This window comes from Crocuta crocuta, unplaced genomic scaffold (genome assembly GCF_008692635.1).
Source record: "Crocuta crocuta isolate KB4526 unplaced genomic scaffold, BGI_CrCroc_1.0 scaffold369, whole genome shotgun sequence".
NCBI classification, from domain to species: domain Eukaryota; kingdom Metazoa; phylum Chordata; class Mammalia; order Carnivora; family Hyaenidae; genus Crocuta; species Crocuta crocuta.
This window is the reverse complement of record NW_027529441.1, coordinates 5,838,251-5,852,139: the sequence shown is the minus strand read 5'-3', so window position 1 is coordinate 5,852,139 and position 13,889 is coordinate 5,838,251.

Sequence of the window (13,889 nt, the reverse complement as noted above, 5' to 3'; positions counted from 1 at the left end):
GTTTGTATTCTAGGGGCACCCCTGCTACCCTTTAACCTTGGGTAGATGACTTCACCTGTCTGAGCCCCAGTACCACAGGGATAAATGGAGAGGATGATAGAAGTCATTTGTAAGGCTGTTATGAGGACTAAGAAGTCAAACGAGTGTGTGGCCCAGAGACGCATAGAAGTGTTTACAGTGAGTGTGCATACATGTATGATCTTGTGTGTTTCAGGAAACCAGTTTGGAAAGTGAGATACAAAAAGTCTGAGAGAGTGAAGAATATAAGTGCAAAATGGCCTCTGGAAGTTCTTGACAAGGTTATTTGGTTTTAAAGAGTTTTTAACAGTTTCATAATACATTTTTTTCCCTCCGTAACCCAGAAAAAATCTAGTAAGACACCTCAGAAAATTGCTTCCGAGGAAACATTTTGGCGTACCTCTATGATTCAAAGATTCGAATACCAAAGGATGATTTTCATCTGAATTGTATGTGATAACCTCTAATTTAGGTAATGATTCAATCAGGCAGGTGTAAATGTGTCTTGTACTTTTCAAACAGCCGGTGCAGCAGGCGGTACATGTCCGGGCACTTTCAGGTACTCAGCAGGTATTCATGACTGATGTTGTTAGGACCGCAGCTAACATGCACTGAGCCCTGGCATCAGCTTAGCACCCCCCTCGATGTTCTGTGTTCATTGTGTCGCTTCATCTTCACAACGACCTTTTGAGCAGGTTCTATCATTATCTCCATTTTTAAAGAAGCGACTAACACAGAATTTAGTTAAATTGCCAGACCCCGCACAGCTAGGAACATTGCTGTGGTCAGGCATTGAACGCAAGCAGGGTGAAAACAACAGAACAATAACACTCCTAGACCTTTCACTTCGACACACTAATTGTTAACATTTGCCACATTTGCCTTCTTTGTCTCTGTGCCTGTCCATCTGTCTATCTCTCTGTGTCTATATGCAGACCTGGCATCTCACCTCTAAATGCTTGGGTACTTATCTCCTAAGAATCAGGGCACACCCCTACCAACGTAATGAAAACAGGTATGATGATTTCCAAGTGTGGTTTTAAAGCACAGGAATGAACCCTAATTTTCACCCACAATTTCAGATGATTACATCTGGTAGTATTCTCCAGCTTTATCCTATAATGATCATACTTTGAGGACTCAGATCCAAGCCTTGAATCCCCTAAATGTAAGCGGTCCGTTACTAATGTGGAATAGCAACAGATCTCATGAATACATTCGGCATTTATAAGCTTCTACTATGCCAGTTCTCCAAGAATCTGCATATTAGTTCAATCTCACTAAAATGCCCCAGTGCCAAAGCCAAGCTAGTGTGCGGACAGAAATATCTTTGGAGTATCTCCAGGGTTTGCTCAACGGCATTTACTGTCAGTTATACATCACTGAGGTAGGACTCAGTCTCTGCCCTCAAGTACACCTCAACACCTGGGAAGAGACGAGAAATCATCATAGCATAGTGTAAAAGCAGCTTTGACAGAAGTCAGAGCCAGGACTAACCACCTTGGGGGAGGCAGTGAGGAAGGGTCACACCAGAAGCTGAAGAGAAACCAGCCTCCAAGAAGAGAAAGAGAAAAGAGAGAGAGGGAAAAAAAATAAGGCAAGGCAGCAAGCCCCTTTCTGAGGAGCAATTTAAAGTGGGTATGTAGTGCCTACGTGTACATGGGGCATTACGTCTGGAAAGGACATCTTGGGGAGCACCAAATAGGACCCTCATTTGGTATGTGAAGACTTACTGTGAGGCTCTAAGTAGGAAACGGTATGCTCTGCTGTGTAACAGGGCCTTCCCATACATCATGAAAAAACTGATTTATTAAGCAGGCAAACCAAACCTCTTGTTCCCACACCTTGATCAGTTTGTCTGACATCATTCCCAGGACACAAATTCTTCCTTGTGTGGGGCCAGCGTTGTGTGTAGAAATAGAAAAATGTAAACCGTGGCTTGCAGAAACGCACAAGAGGACTTTTCCTATGAAGAAGTTTGTGTAACTGACAAACAGGTTACACAGAGTAAGTTCCAAAGGAGGCATTTTACTGAAGTTTCTTTGAGAATAAAGACTGTGAATTCAGGTACACAGAGAATGTCTCTGGAGAAGGTAACTCTTCAAAAGATGCCAGAGGTGATAACTTCCATCACGTTTCCTTTCTCCGGGGGAAATGGGGAAAGGGAGAGGATGTTGAAAATAAATTATAAACAAAAAAAAATGATTATTAAAATTCTCTTATGGAAGTATGATATTAAAAAGTTTAAGTGGTTAGGCACATGGACAACCTTTTGAGTACTTATGAAATAAGAATGAATGGCCATGATTTAAAGCAAAAGAATGCATCTCCCCCCACCCCAAGCTCCCTTCCTTCCTGCCCCTTGTTTTTATCCATGTTTGTTTAGTGACATTTTCCCCAAAGTCTGGGCCAGCAGCTGAGCCAGTGTGGGGGCCCGTGCTGAGATGCTGGTTCAGGACAGGAGGGGAGGGGACTGGACTCATGCTGGTTCGGGACCCACTTCTGCTTACTCTGCAGAATGGCCCTGGGGGCAAATAATTCTAAGCTGTTTTTTCCCCCCACATCCTTATCTGAAAAAGTAAAGGTAGTAATCTCTGTCTGTAATAAATCTGTTGGGAAGGCTGCTTAGCTTATATGTAAGATCCACAAGTGGTTTCAGTAAAACTTTCTGGTTTTAAAATTGGGAAAAGCAGAGTAATCCTCTAAGGTCCAGATTCTTTCTCACTTGTACATTCACAGTTAAGCAGCCACTCAATATGATGTTTCCATAGTGATCCTGTGAGTTCCACATTGGCTTTCTTCTGAGACAGTGCAAAAGTATGTCATGCTTGGTTTTATGTGTTAATATCATTACTGGCATATACCTTTAAAAACATTCATTCTCTGTATTTCAAAATACAGAAAGGTATACCGTATTAAAGCTGTTTCACATGCAAACCTGCCTTTTCAATAAGGAGCCCTTATTTTGCAAATAGTAGGTTGTGTTAAAGAATTCATAATTAGAACTATCAAGGGATGTTAGACTTTTGTGAAGATTGGTGAAAGAAAATATCATGACATAGAGAGTTGATGATCATTTTTTTCCCCAGCAGTGACTTCTACAGGGAGTTTTTCTTAAGTGTAAGAAAAAAGTTAAAGAGTAATTTTACCATTCACCAGGAGGTTAGGCTCTGGATGACTCTTACAGACCTTCCATTTTACTTTTAGAAGATGGATTTGTGTCCTTTTGAAGACACCCCCATCACTTACCATCTCAGTCAGTAGCAAGTCACACCATCCGCCCCTTTTTACTGACAGAACTCATGCGAATTCAAGAGGAAACATAATATTTCTTTGCCCTGCTTCCTGACAGCACAGAAGTTGACTTAACATCTCACTTACTGAGATGTAAGGCAGAATAATCTTATTCTACAAAAAACATGTGATTAACAAATTGCACACAAAAAACACATTTTAGGAAAACATTTCCGCGAGTATTTCTTTTTGTCACAGTATTAAAGGTCTTTATGGGGAGTTACTGAGATGGTACACTTTTCTAGGAGGTTTCAGACCATGTAGGAAATTCAAACACAGACGACTGAACTAAAACTCAAGTGATACTGTTTTAAATACTCAATTTGTGACTGTTTTATGCCAGACATGGAAAGGATGAGCTCTTGAACTTGCTGGAGTATATCATCTTTCCTCTAAATCATTCTTCATCCCTACTCAACCTTACCCACCCTGAGTCCTCTCTTCTCAGTCCTTGATCTCTGCTTTCAAAAATGATTAGCTAACAAGCCCACTAAATAAGTCCAAGTTCAAGTGCCAATAAGAGGGGCTGAAATTCCCCCTGTTCCTCCCTATCCAGATACCTCCTTTCCATTTCAAGAACAGCTTACCTGAAACCTTACCTGTCACTTTGCTTCTCCCACCCAAAGGAGATGGTTCTATGGTAAGAACTTCAGACTAAGTGGAAAGAAAGGGAGGCTCTATGACAGATGTAGAATTTTTTTCAGGGTAAGGTCTTTGAGGAATCATGTCTGTAGTCACCTTCATCTTTTGACCTTAGGTCAAAAAAGTGATCAAGAAATTGTCACTCTACAGATGAACTACGACAGGTCCGAATTTTCTCAGGATCTTGATTGTCACATAGCTGCAGTAACCTTCACTGCTTCCTTTCATGACTTAAGACGAAACAGCAATTTCAGAATATAGGGAATCAGCGTGAGTTCTGGTGGGAAAGCCAGATAATGCTCTCTTATGCAATTATACTCTAGTCACTTTGAGTGATTGGATCCAAATATGGAACAGCATTGAACTCCATTTTAATGATTATGTTTTGACTGGTATCTAAGAAAATTAAATAAGCATGGGAAATACTTAAAAGAACATACCTACATTGAATCCTTTTAACCTTCAAAAGCATAATTACTTTTCACCCATGAAAATGGCTTTGGACTAGAATTTGTACCTACTGCTACATCCATAGAGGATTACGCCTTTCAGTAGAAATTGGTGTACATTCACTTTGTGACAACAAATTAATAGTGTCCAAATAGTTGCACGTTTCAGGATGAAATCGACTCACGAGGGCATAGCTATGAAATTCAGCCACTGTGATTCTTTTTTAAAAGAAAACTTTATGGCATGCAGTTCTTCTGGTATGCAGAAATTAAGTGATTGGTACTGGGAATAAGAAAAATGGGGAAATATAGAAATGTATAAAACCGTGGAAGAATATGACATGATTCATTATGAAAAGAGATCCTTAGTGACAAACTTAGGATGTATTCTGCTCTGAATACGTAGCTGATAACGTCCTTCCTGGTGAATTAGTAAGGTAAGAATAAAAGGAAGAGGGCGCGCCTGGCTGGCTCAATTGGTAGAGCATGCAACTCTTGATCTCAAAGTCGTGAGTTTGAGCACCAAGTTGGGTGAAGAGTTTACTTAAAAAAAAAAAAAAAAAAAAAGAGATATTGAAATCACATGGCCCGCCTCAAAAAAAAAAAAAAGTCATTCTCAGAAAAGCATAATTTAAGGAAAAATTTCCCAGAATGCACCCTTCAGTTCTTACTACCAGAGAGGAAAAATAGGCCTGCCAGATAATGAAAGGTATCTGGTATTATTATTTATCTAATGCATATCCAGGGCTTCACCCTGGTAGATTTTTATCCAAGGTGAGAAGGGAAGATTTTGATACTTAATTACTGAGTAACAAATTCTTTGAAGTACTAGATTTAACCTGGAACCTATATCAAGTTATTGAAAAGAATTGTTCAGTGGCAAAGCTTATCTTGACAATGGATGTGAGCCTACAAGTATTGTGGAGTGAGGGAATTTGAAGTAGGCTTTCAGAATTACCCTAGTCAAGACTCCAGCTCTAATTTGTATTGAGTCAGCCATATAAATTTCTCTTGTGTTGCTATACATTCCAAATCATGCTTGTCATAGTCTTGTCAAATGCTTAGCAGCTGGGGCTGTTGATTGCTGGGTCTGTAATTGCGTCCAGTTCTCCTGCCCGTCGGGTGACTATATTGATTCCAGAAAGAGCCACTTCATTCCTCATTGCCTCATGACAGCACCTTCTGCCCAATGTCTTGGCTATTAGACTAACCTTTGTTGTCTGTGATCAGTAGTTTCCACTCAGACACAGAGCAATTCTGGAAAAGAGTGGAAAACAGAAAAATTCAGTTGTTGGTTAACTTGGTTGAGAAGCCCAGTCAGAAACACTGAAAGTGAGCAGAACTTCAACACCAATGGGCCGTCTGGCCAAGCTAACATCTAAAAATCTATTGAATACGCTTCTTAGGCCATTCTAGGATATTTTCTCCTTTATTCTATATAGTAGGGTTAATGTTTTCCATCTCTCTGTATGTTTTAAATGAGATTTAAGGCTGTGTAGTTAGTCAAACTGCTCATTCTCTGCAGTTTTAGGAATTCCTCATGCCTGAGAAGTCTGTCCAAATACACAATAGCACAGTTTCTTTTTTTTTTTCACTTCTCCAAGACTTTANCTCCTAATCCTCCTATACGTACAAACATATGGTATCTGTCCTTCTCTGCCTGACTTATTTCGCTCAGCATAACACCCTCAAGTTCCATCCATGTTGCTACACATGGCCAGATTTCATTGTTTCTTATTGCCATGTAGTATTCCATTGTATAGATAAAACACATCTTCTTGATCCATTCGTCAGTTGATGGACACTTAGGCTCTTTCCATGTTTTGGACAATAGCACAGTTTCTGTTTGAGCACTGAGATCAAAAGACCTTTGTGACTCTTTTCACTTCAGTATACTTTTTGAGCTCAAACAAATTTTAAAAAATCTGTTTTTTAGTGTTTAATATAGTTAGCACATTGTGAATAACAACTGGTCACTTTTCTGAACACTGTAATCAGCCAATTCATTTAAAAAAAGATGAAAGAAAAAATCCAATTATTATACTACATGTATTTCTTTTAATACCTGTGCTCAGATGTCACCTTTAAAGAACAGGAGAAAAATTTATAGGTAGACACACAATTTAGCTTAAATATGAATTAGACATAGCTCTTTAGGAAAGGGTTGAATTATATCAGTTGGAGAGGAACCAGGATTGGGATATTAACATGTATTGAGCATTTACTGTATCTAAGGCACTGTGGATAGTGGGAAAAAGTTATTCTTACAGTCTTTATTGACTGAAAATCTGTAAAAATTAAAATCCTGAATTGATGTCATTGTTCAAAGCACTTCATCCTTTAGTTAATTCATCTCAAAAAACAGCCAAGTTAAGAAAAAAATTACTATCAGTAAGAATGATATATTTCCTTGGTTTGGAAATTTCCAAACCACGGTATTCTGCTCTGTCAAAATACATTCATTGGGGAATTTTTAACTTTATACATTTCTTTTGAAGTTAATCACAGTTTTACATCTAGCTGGTTTCATGATGAAATAAAGGAGAAGGTAATTCCCCTCTAGCAAAGAAGAGACCACATGTTTGAATGGGACTCTAACTTCTAGGCTCTGCTATAGTAACACCGAAACCAGAAGCTTGTGGGAGAAATGTCACTTTATCTGAGAGAGTAAAATCGGACTCTAACAGGAAGTAGCAAATTCATCTTTTTCTTTTTTTAATCCGCTCCTTGATGAAGACAAAAAGTTTGAGAAACAGCACTTTTAAGTCATACTTCCTTTACGTAGATCAAAAGTCAAAGCCACCGGGTAGCGCTTTTGCCACAGGAATCTCTAAATAGCAGATGGGGCCATTTTATGATGGATTCATTTGTAGGAGAGGCCCCCGCTGCATGTACCATATCTCCTGAAAAAAATAAAAGTAAAGCCTCAACTGTGGACTACAGAATAAACATCTAGCCTGAACTCAGCCTTTATAAACTAGGCTAATTCAAGTTTAACTTTTACAAATCATAAAATACTATGTTGAATATTTTGGCCTTTTACTTAATTTGGTCATCTGGTTCCCAGGTAAACATAAATCAAAAAAGATAGTACTATCAGAATTCACAATCCCCGCTTTGCATTTTAGCATTTGGCAACTTTTGAAGAGCTGTTTTGTTTTGTTTAGTTTAGTTTTGTTTTAAAAGAAGGTGATAAGGGGGAGCCTGGGTGGCTCAGTCAGTTAAGCTCAGGTCATGATCTCATGGTATGTGGGTTGGAGCCCCGCGCTCTGTGCTGACAGTTCAGAGCCTGGAGCCTGCTTCAGAGTCTGTGTGTGTCTCTCTTTTTGCCCCTCCCCACATACTCTGTCTCTTTCTCTCAAAAACAAATAAACATTAAGAAAAAAAAAAGATGATACATATGCATAAGTAATTCACAGCTACAGAACAGAATTTAAAACTTTTTTTTTAGAGAGAAAAAGAGAGAGAGCAGAGGGTGGGCAGAGAAAGAGAGAGAGAGAGAGAGAGAGAGAGAATCCTAAGCAGGCTCCATACTCAGTGCGGAACTCACCACCCTCATGTCATGACCTGAGCCAAAATCAAGAGTCAGATTTTCAACCAGCTAAGCCACCCAGACACCCCTAAAACATAAATTGAAAAATAGTCTTCAAGTAGACCTAAAGGTAAAAATGTCTTGGACTTGCCAATTTCTCTACCCTTTCCAACAAATTACTTCTGAGGAAGTCACAGCTAATTCTCTCCCTTAAAAAGAAGATAAAGGCCATTTTTGCTTTCAGATTTGTATTCCCTCACTCCAGCTTTATAACCGCATGTGGACACCCAACCATTTCTCTCTCTCTTGCAGGTGGCACGGACCAGGAAGGGGAAATCTGTGGTTTAAATTCTTTATGCCTCATCATCTGAGTGCTGGAGGCTTGCTGTAGGCTGTATGCTGTTAATGCTAATCGTGATAGGGGTTTTTACCTCTGACTGACTCCTACATGTTAGCATTAGCAGGGTATGATGCCTGTTACTAGCATTCACATGGAACAAATAGCTGCCGTAGGAGGGTGACAAAGAAGCGTGAGTCACCTACTGGATAAACTTAAGACTTCAAGCTTTCTTGTCTTCTGTTCATCGTCATCTGGTCACCGGGATGTTCCACCTTAAATTCAGTTTTAAGAGAGTAAGGCCATTTAAAAGATGGACCAGCAGCATTCCAAACGCACACATTTTTACTTTAATCCCCCAAGCCCCCACTTTTGTATCTTTTAGTGGAAAATGTATTCGTGTCATTTTTAAATTCAGAGTTATGGTTGATTCTTAGAACTGTCTTTAAGTACTTTTCGTAACTCAGCTGAAAGAAATATGGACTAAGCCCATTCTGAAAGAAATTTCTAGAATATCTTTGTAGTTAAAAATGAGAAGGACTGCTACCCTCCGGCTACATCATGGATTGTCTGGCAACATTTTTAAACAGAAGAGTTGGTATTTCTTCCCCTTGTTTAACAATTTTCTATTCAGACAACCTTAAAGTTAACACTTCAAAATTTTTCTTAATAAAGTTAGGACTTTTGTTTGAAACTTAAGAGGGAATGGAAAGGTTGTGATGATGAATTTGTTTTTTAAAAATGAAATGTTTGTTAAAAATATTTTAAAATATATNATATAATGTATTAATTTAATATATTTAAAATACTTTTAAATGAAATATTTTCCCAATTAGCATGGTAAATGATCTCTGAGAGACAACCCCTGTCTTCTCCCTACAAGATACAAAGACTTAATTTTAAAAATTTCNTACTTTAAAGTATAGTAGTTTGACCACATTATAATGTCGTAGGATCTGAGAATCCACTTTTCCTCTCTAAGCCTGTTTCTTCAGACACAGAATGTGGCTAACACTTTACAAGATTGGTGTGAGTCTTACATGAAATAGAGAATGATTTTGTAAAATACAAAGTGTTAAATTAATGTTATAGTAAAATTATAGTTTTTTCAGGTTTGGATTCCTATGCAATTTTTCCCCCATAATTGACTATATCATTTACAAATAAATAGTTAATTGTAATTGTTTGCATATTTAATGTATACTTATATTAGCAACTCTTCTCAACATTTTGTCAAACAGTTATTCACTGTAACCAAATAAATCTTTTAGTTTTTAGTTGATTTAAAATCATTTTTATGGGGCGCTTGGGTGGCTCTGTTGGTTGGGCAACGGACTTCAGCTCAGGTCGTGATCTCACAGTCCGTGAATTTGAGCCCGCGTGGGGTTCTGTGCTGGCAGCTCAGAGCCTGGGGCCTACTTTGGATTCTGCGTCTGCTTCTCTCTCTCTCCCCTACGCCCGTTCATACTCAGTCTCTGTCTCTCCAAAATGAATACACATTAAAAAAATTTTTTAAATCATGTTTCTCTTACGGCCTTTTTTCTTTTGCAAAGTACAAACTGTAACTTCAGAAGTCATTCACACCAAAAAACAAACAAAAAAGACAATGGGAAAAAATTATGAGAATACCAAGAGAACAGCCATGACCCCTGGGACATAGTATTCTCATTGAGGGCATCCCTTCAGCCTAGCCTGCGTTTGTGTTCAAACTCTGTGTGCTGCCAAGATAAATTTCTCCTCTTAGCCCTTGGAATGAACCTCTGGCTCCTTGGTGCCCCGAATAGAGACATGTCACGTTCAAGGGCATTTCTTCAGACTCTGCAGTTTATCTGCACTGCTAATCTCTTAAGGAGTCCTCATTTTAAGTCCCAATTCTCCAAAACCCTGCTTGCTGCCTACAGCCAGAATGGTAGGTACCTTTTTCCTGCTGTTCTAATGAAAAGCTATGAACACCAATAAGGCCACTTAAGAAAAACTGTGCTGTGAAATGGTTTATTGGAAGAGCACTAGACTACACAAAACTTGAGTGAGTTCCTTAATCTCTGTGAGCCTCAGTTTTCTCAGCAGTAAAACGATGACTGTATTTCAGAAGGACGGTGGGCTTCAACGAAATGGTGCATGCAAAGTGCACGATGCCTACTATGCATTACGTGTTAAATGAACACTAGCTTTAAAACTTCTAAATTTCATGCATTAAATCAAATAAATGATCTACTCTAGCACATCTCCCAGGTGACCCATTAGCTCCAACCCAACAATAATCTCTGGGTGACAACCCAGAGAACCTAGATTTCCCAGGATGGCCGGGGTTTCTCTGATGCCCAGCTCTGGTCTCATTAGGCTGCTGGTTCCTGATCTCCTGGTCTTAGATGGAATCCTCTTGACTGATATGTTCAGTCATGGCCAAAACTCTTGGAATGTGCGTAAGACTGGGTGTGTGTTTAGGTTGGAAGAAGGGGTAAGTAGCAACGAATGTGTGTATGTGTGTGTGTGTGTGTGTGTGTTGAAGTGACAAACTAAGGATGATTGACATCATAGTAGGTTCTGTGTTAGATGGAGAAGGTAAAAGGAACCCAGAATAATGAATTGAAGGAAGCACTACATTATGCAGGACATGGTTTCTTTAAAAAAAAAAAACCTGAAGAATGTCAAGAGGGTTGCCTAGCATCTGACCCACTTCCCCAGAAATTTGCTGAATTAGAGACTAGGCTTTTCCTATTCACTGTCAGCAGTAAGACCCAGTAGCTTAAAAAAATAAAACAAGAACGGGGAAAAAACAAAGTCAGGAGATTGAAGAATATGTAGAAAACATGAAGTATGAGAATTTTTCCAAAAATAAAAAGATGCCCAGTACTTTGGTCAAAGAGGGAAAAGAGCTTGGAGAAAATAAGAAGTCTATAAATGGGAAGCACTCTCAAGAAAAGCTGACCCATTAGGTGGTTTTCTAGTAATAATGACTGGAAACAGTGAAATCAACAGATAAAATTTGCACATGAGAGTTCTGCTTTCTACTTTGGACTTCGAATTCTCCCGTGGCAAGAAGGATACGGAACTAATGTATACATAAAGAGTTTGGGGTTTTTTCTGCTGCTATTATAACAGATCTAAGTGTGCCAGTATTCATCTCCAGCTGGTTAACATGTATATTCCTAACCGCTCAAGGTAATGGATTGTTTTTTAGATAGATTTCTCAAATATCACTCTTCCTCCCTCCTTGGCTAACTCAGATTTCCCAGGTCACTAGCACTGAATGCACTGCATCATAACTGGTTGGGTGTGTAAATGACTGCACTATTAGAAGCGATGCCCTCAAGGGCCAGTCCACCATCTTGCAGATTTATATCTTTATTCCAAGTCCAATATAAAAACAAATAAGTTTAAAAACTATGAACATTTCACTTTATACCCATAGGCTCAAAGAGGTGATTTTTGGTAAATAGAAGTTCATCACAGCGAACAAATGACTGAAAAATTCTACACGTAACTGAAGAGCTGGGGCAATGATTCTCGCTTTGAAAACTTGTCAAGATGCGGGCTCCCGGGATCCTACCCCAGAGCTCCTGTGGTGGAGCTGAGAAAATGACCTTTTTACCAGGCTAACCAAGTGACCCAGATGCAAGTGGTTCATGAACCAACTGGGAAACAGTGGCTTAAACCCACGGCTAGTGTCAATGTGACAGCTGGGAGTGGTGCTCAGCAGAAATCCTGGAACGTACAGATGCAATTCTGTTTAAAACCATCCTAGCCATCTCCATAAAATCCACCTGACTTGAAAGTTGCCCACTGAAATCAGGTGCCCTGTGTTCTGTCACCAGCTGCAACTAATCAGCGACCTTGGACTACCCATGCCCAACGTATCGGCTGATGTTCCGAGCAGCTGTTAGGGAAGGTCAGCGTGAAGGGACTGGGTGCCAGTTCCTGCCTCAGAAAGAGTGGGCTGACTGATCCAACAATCACAAAATGTCACCGCCATCCTATCTCACCTTGTGTTGCCGAAGCTTCACCCATCAAGATATCCAGTCTCCACTTATGAAAATACAGTCCTTAACCAAATGCTGACCTTCAACAATGTCTGACCCTTTTGCCCATGCCCAGCACATAGGAAAAGAACTCTGGAAAGGGCTGCATCCAGCGTGATCTTTCTCCTCTGTTCTCCCAAAGTACACCTTGTAGCTCTCCTATAAAAAAGCGCTTCACACTGTGCCCCGCATTTGGTATTTGCATACATGTCGTCCTCTCTTCTAGGTCATGAGCTCCTGGAGGAAAGAAAGACTATTTTATCCTTCTCTGTATCCCACTCAGCTCAGGACCTTGCTCACAGTTGCTTGGGTGGAGTGGGGAAACGTACCCAAGTCTCCACCAACTTTGGAAATGCAGCTTGTCCTGATGTTGGAGACTATCTGGCATATGTATATGTCTCGACTAGAACTCTTTCAAGTTGACCCGTATGGACTCATCACAGACAGCTCAAGCATCGGCTTGGCTTTTCCTAAATTCTGCAGATAAAGAAGGCCATCTCCAGTTTCATTATAAGAAATTCCATTATTGAAAAAATATATAGGAAAACTTGTCCTTTTAATCTCTACAGGCAGGTTTGACTATAACATCCAACTTCAAGATCCCTTAGCAATAACATTGCAGAGGTGGGTGGCTCAGTCGGTTTAGCATCAGACCCTTGATCTCAGCTCTTTATCTCAGGGGCGTGAGTTCAAGCCCTGCATTGGGCTCAATGCTGGGCATGGAAACTACTTAAAAATAAATAAATTTTTGGGGCCCCTGGGTGGCTCGGTCAATTAAGCATCTGACTTCAGCTCAGGTTATGATCTCACGGTTCATGAGTTTGAGCCCTGCGTCAGGATCTGCACTGACAGTTCAGAGCCTGGAGCCTGCTTCAGATTCTGTGTCTCCCTCTCTCACTCTGCCCCTCCTCTGCTCATTCTCTCTCTCTCTCTCTCTCTCCACCCCCCCCACTCTCTCAGAAATAAACATTAAAAACATTTTTAAATAAAATGTTTAAAAAGTAATAACAAAATAATATTGCAGTAGTTGCCTCTCCTAAAAATTTCCCCTAAATATTTTCCCTTTCTTTCAATATATTTAATAATGTATGGAACCTAAAAATCTACTCATTTGAATAAATTTATCTTTATTTACATTATCAAAACTTAAAATACACATACTCTTTGATCCACAGGATCCTAGAAGAATTTATATTCTAGACCTACAAGCACAGATGTAGAATCATAAGGTTACATGAAGCATTATTTTAATAGCAAAAATTAAAAATCAACCATCAACAGGGACTGATTAAATAATGGTACACCATAAATGCAATACTATCTATTGAAAGAATAGGAACAAAACGTGTAACTCCTAAAATAGAAAAGAAAGAGGAAGAGAAAATATGGAAAATCAGATCAATCTAATACTTGACAAGAAGCAAGAAAAATGTAAGAAATAGATAATCACAGTAAAATATATATGCACCAAAACTTATCTATTAAAGGACAGTAATTGCAAGACCAGATTTTAAGAGGAAACAAGTTTCATGCTGTTTGCAAAAGAGATTTGAAACATAATGACCAAAAAAAAAAAAAAAAAAAAAAGAAAAAAAGCG